The following is a 6,000-nucleotide window of genomic DNA, read 5'->3' as shown; positions in this document are numbered from 1 at the left end:
CCAGGTGGAGAATATCTTCCACTCTCCTTTTTAGGCCAAAATACCAAGAGGAGTAAGAGGGTTCTGTTCCCCCTGATGTTTAATAGAAGAGATCTTTGTTCCTCCCATATTGAAGTTCCCCAACTAAAAGAAGGGTACAACTGTTGTTGGCACATCACTTGCTGATTCCCAGCAAGGCACCCTGAAGATAAGATTGAAAAAGAAAATTTTGCAGAAGAACTGGAGTAGAGAATGGTCGACAAAGGTACTGTCCAGGTGACAAATATTCCTAAATTGAGAAGAGGAGAGGGAGAGAGTGTTCCCGAGGAAAGAAAACTCAGTAAGGAAAACCTGGTAGAGAAGCCAGTTGATGACTTTAACGATAATCCACTGCTTTCTAAACTAGCTGTAGGGCTAGGAAATGAATTTATTGTCAAAAATGAGTGGATAGAATAGTGTGAGAAGAGGAGACCACCTCTCAAAGAAAGGTATCAGCTTTAGTTTATAGAAACCATGCGACTGAAGATGGATGTCCGGAAGATGAGAAAGCAGGTATATTGGCTAAAGAAAAAGGTGAGGAAGCATAAACGAGAGACTATAAAGCTCAAGGTTGAGGTTTACTCAGCAACTATACAGAAAAAAGATGTTCCCACAACTTCTGCTAACACACAGATTGGCCCTATGGAACATCTGTTTGAGGCCCGAGAATTCTTCCTAGCTGTTGAAATTCAGAAATTGCAATCTGCCACAGGTGAACATAGGAAGGAGACGAAGAGGGTTCAAGAACAAGCCACTAAGATTATTACTGAGTATATAGACTAGTTAGACAGAGCAAGGCAGAGGCAAGAGAAACATTAGAAAAAGATGAAAGACTTAGAGGAGCAGGTACATGTGTTGAAGGCAGATAAAGAAAAGATGTTTACCTTAGTGTAGCAAGTAATGGCCCGTCGAACTCCTACCCATAGTTATGCTTTATTTCTTCATGAACCGTTCTTTTTCTTCTACCTGGAAAGTGTCTACAAGGAGATCAACCATGAGATTAAGGACCTGATACAATTCCTTCGTATTTTAAGTATTCATGATATCGTGAGCCAACACTTGATGTGAAAACTCTACATGCATGGTTATTTCTCGAGGGATGATCAGACCTTCAATCCGGTTCCATTCGTGCGGCATGTTCACTTGAGAGCTTTCACCTCTTATACTATTAACCAGGTTAAATGGAGGAAGGCCTCTGATACATTTGAAGAAAATCAAGCTACAAAGACATAGATGGCAAGGAGGGAGAATGGTTAGGCAGTGACTATTTATAACAATAAATCCAACTTTATACAGATTGAGGGATGTAAAGAACAAATTCTGGCAACACAGAGGTGGTGTACTGACCTCTATTTCAGACAGGTAGTAACTTTTCAGGATGAAGCCCTTGACAGTTGTCAAAGGAGATGGATGTTGTCGTCATCAGCTGTTAGAAACCAGGAACCTTTTGGGGTACCCAATTTTGCATGAGCATTAGAGAGAGTACCACATTTTGTTGCACACATTCAGACCTGTGGGGTCCAGTGGATGGGGCTGAAGTTTAAGTTTCCCCTCATTTGGTTTCCAACAGATCATTACACTCCAACATATAATGTAAGCAATGATTGGTGGAAGGATATCCTTATGATTGAAGGATATAAACCTCTGGGAACAGAGATGGCCGAAGAGTATGACCTTTCTTAGCTTCATGCTGACCACAGGCGGTCCAACCCAGACCCGAAGAGACAGCGAGCTGCATGAGGACATGCAGAAAGACTAGTTGGGTGGAGATGCGGGGCACCAAATCTGCATACTTTTTCCCTCCATTTTCACCCTCTCTCTCACTCCTTTGTATCATTAATATCCATTAAATGCTCTAAATGCATGAGGTAAACCCCCTTCAACTATCTTCTTTTAATGCTTAATTAATGAAGTAATAGTCATGGGGATTTTACTTGCGCAAGTTACTAATTCTGTCATTTCCGCAGATCCGGTGGTCAAAGGGTCACATCTGCAGATCAGAGGAGAAACTCTGAGCTTACAACACCATTTCGGCAACGCTGTAACAACATAATAGATTCTAGACCTATTTTAGACCTTTCTTGTTCTCTCTCGGCAACTAGTTTGGCCATTTTAACAATTGTATATTTGTAAACATTAGTTGCCAGATTCGAGGAACGATTTCTCTGAACAATTGTATAAGAAGGGTTTCAAGACTGTGAATCGGGTTAGCTGTGCAAGAGACTAAGATTGTAACAGAAGATTGTTTATTTAATTGAATGCAAGCTATTTTATTTTTCTCTCTGTAAGTTGTGAATCCATCGCAGTCCTGGTCAGAGAGTTGGGCCCGCTCTTCTGGTTAGGCACTGCGTTATTTCTGTGTGTCGTTATTTTATTTATGTTTGTTCATTTGAATTGCTGTTACAATACTTTACTTCAATTGTTGTGAATGCTTTTATAATTCTGCAATTTATTCTTATTTACTATCACATTGATTCTTTATTTAATTAAGTTATTAAATATGTGATTGATGGTTGGATTGTGCCATTGCTACCTGCATATACTTTGCGCCTTACCTTGAAATAATACACGCACCCGAATTGATAAATTAATGTGGAAAAGGGTTGAATAGTTATTCACACTCAGACACCTACAATGTGCACCTCCTCCATGCCTTATTTCCCCATCAGACACCTCTCCCACACTTCATTCTACCTTTCCTACCTCCTTTTAAGATTTCAGCCCGTTTCCTGTAGTAAAACAGGGCATCTTGTAGTAGAACTAGGACATCCTTACTACAGGGAACCCTGTAGCAGCCTGTTTTAAAGCCGAAATTGAGAAGAAATGGTCATATAAGATTAGGCTAGGCTTCCACTTGTCTCCCATACCCATGAAAGTATTCCAAACTTGTTCCCCATACTTGTCTCCCCTGCCAAAGAATAAACTGGTTAAATTAGCATTTTCATTCATAAAAATAAAACTCAAAAAGGTTTTTTCTGCAATTTCTAAGTTAGCACATGCATGCAACAGTCCTGGTAGTTCTTAGATTAAATTCCATGCTCAGTTATTCTAGATAATTAGATGTTACATACAAGTTTAAGTTAGGTCTATTTTGCAAGCAAAATGTGTATATGCTTAACTAGATGATTTCATGTTACTTTATAGCACCTTCCAATTCAACACTTTCATTTCCTAGAGTAGGAAACATTCCATTTTTTGCATTAAGAATAATTTTCCCTTTGCCATTTGGTAGTGAGACTGCTTCTAGTCAATAGAAGATTGGTTTGAAAAAACCTAGTGGTCTATCGCCCTAATTTAAAAGTCACATGAGTAGACTATTGCATCTACTGTGTATACAACATTGTCACCTCCAAGTTTGTATGAACCCTGGGCTGATGAAGTAAAGTTGGTAGCCCCAGGATTTGCAACATTCTTGCTGCAATTCTGGTGCTCATCATATGGTAATAGGTATCATGGTGGTCAAAGGGTGGATAGAGATGACATAGTGAGAGATGGAAGGTTACTCGACACTCTAGATAGGAGAGGGGATGGACACAGGCACTATTCTAGTTTTGTTTCAGATAGGCACTATGATCGTCATCGTTATCATCCTTATAGGAGTGACAGGGGATATTTTCTGGATGAGTTTAAGAAAGAAAAGCCACGTACCTTTGATGGAGAGATGAAGAAATCACAAGATGCAGAGGCATGGTTGCTTGGTATGAGGAAGTTCTTTAGATAACATAACTATTCAGAGAACATGAAAGCCAAAACAACTACATTCAGTCTCAAAGGTAAAGTAGACATTTGGTGGGAAGACGTGAAGAATTCCAGATGTATTCATATGGAGGACTTGACTTGGAGTGATTTCGAGAGACTATTCAAGAAGAAATACCTATCAGAGAGATACTTTGATGACATGGGAAAAGGGTTCTATGAGCTAAAGATGGGATCGATGACAGATGAGGAGTAAACTAGCAGGTTCTTGGAGATACTGAGGTATGTGCCTTACCTCAAGGAGGAGAAAGCCAAGATTCATAGATTCATTAGTGGATTTTCGATTGCATTCAAAGACATGATTGAGTTTGATGAACCTAGATCATTGGAGGAGGCCATCCAAAATATAGAACACTGCTATGAACAATCTAAGCGCAAAATTGAGACTAAGACGGTCTGGAAATGTAATGGAAGAACAAAGGAAAATGGGACAAGAAAAAAGCAAGACCTCAGGGTATAGGTAATAAAGAGAGTGTAGTGCCATTTAAGAAGTTTAATGCATCAGACAAAGGATAGGGATTTTGATATGAGGAGTAGAATAAGGATGCAGGTTGGAAGCCTATAGAGTGCTGGACTTGTGGAAAAGATCATCGCCGGAGATATTTTACATAGAATCAGTGGTAGGCCTAATATATATAGTGCACAAGAGGCGTAGACTGTTGGATATGTTAGTTAGAGTGTGCATCGTATCTAGGCATCGTTGGATAACATACAGGCATACCATTAGGCATCTATTATTGAGATGGATGGTAAGATTTATGATCAAGTTGTTTCTATTTTGATTGACCCTAGATCTAATTATAGTTATTTTAGTCCTGACCTGGTGGATAAGTGTGGTTTGAATAAGGAAGTGCATGCAAAGTCTTGGTTAGTGCAACTAGCTATAGGTAGAAAGAAACGAGTTCACCATTGGGTAAGAGCTTGTGCATTTTATTTGAATGGTATGCCTACCACAACACATTTGAATGTATTACCGTTGGGAACATATAATATGTTTGATGAGCCTCATCATTGGGTAATTATATGGGTCTTAATTCACCTCCTATCTTGGTCAAACCAACTTTTCTCATAACTTATTACATGTTTTTGATTATATTTTGTTTCTGAGGTGAGTTAGAGTTGGATATTATGCTTTGTGGTCTAATATGCATTGAATGCAGGATTAAAGGAGAAAATAAAGGAATTTTAGCAAAGACCAAGGTCAAAAATCGAATGGGCAAGGGAGAGGGATTGTAGGAGGAAAATCCTCCTCATTTACTACTCCATTCGAATATTCCTCCCTTCATCACATTAGCTTGGAGTGAAAACAACCAAATCATGAGGACTAGAAGGCAGCCGAGCAAGTGAGAGACAAAGCACCAGTTTATCTCAAGTTTGGGAGCCGAGCCTCCCTAATTTTAAGGAAGTCATTGGGGACTTCAGATGTATAAGTAGAGAGGCCTAGGACCTCAGTAGGATTCAGATTTTTGATTGTAAAATTCTACTCTATTTTCAAGCTACAAAACTTATGATAGTTCTTTTGATGTAATTTGCTGTTTTGGTAATAAGAATGAGTTTTTTGTTGAGCCAGAACTGAGTTAACTCAGAGGGTTGAAGCTCTTGGGTTAGGGCCCAACCCTAGTAGCCAAGGCTCCTCTTGATTGTACCTGTATGTTTAGTGTAGATTCACAGCTTAATTGTTAATTTGCTTATTAGATGCATTTCCATTACAAGTAATGTAGATAAGATTGGTTGTGTGATAGTTTGCTTCCATTTGTGCCTTATTTAAAGTATCAAGTTAGCAAGGAGAAAAAGGATCACCACAAGGTTGTTATTAGGTGTCTTGGCCTCACTTCCTCCCTCTAAGACCACGACTTGAGGAAGGGACCCTTAAGCAGCCCCAAAAACACAGATTTCTAGTTATTTTATGAGCTTTGGAGTTTGCTGTCTTTAACTTAGTATTTGGTTAATGTTGCAAGGTAGATTTCATTGCCATTTTTTTTGTCTCCATTTCTACAGTAGATCTCACTCATGCTTTCATTCCTTTCAACAACTTTCTTCGTGCATAGTATAAGCAGTTGACTCATTAGTTCTGCTTTTCTAGTTTATGAAAATGTATCTTGTTGCATATCTTTTTTGAAGAAACACATGTTTTATGCAGAGCAGGTGCTTCAGGAGGAGAATAAGACTTCATATCCAACAACCACCTTCCACTTCATCCACCTTAGCCATCCCTTTTTTTCACCA

This window comes from Pinus tabuliformis, chromosome 5_1 (genome assembly GCF_031772625.1).
Source record: "Pinus tabuliformis cultivar Carrire ecotype Pingquan chromosome 5_1, CPIR1, whole genome shotgun sequence".
Lineage (NCBI taxonomy): Eukaryota > Viridiplantae > Streptophyta > Pinopsida > Pinales > Pinaceae > Pinus > Pinus tabuliformis.
This window is presented reverse-complemented; position numbering follows the sequence as displayed.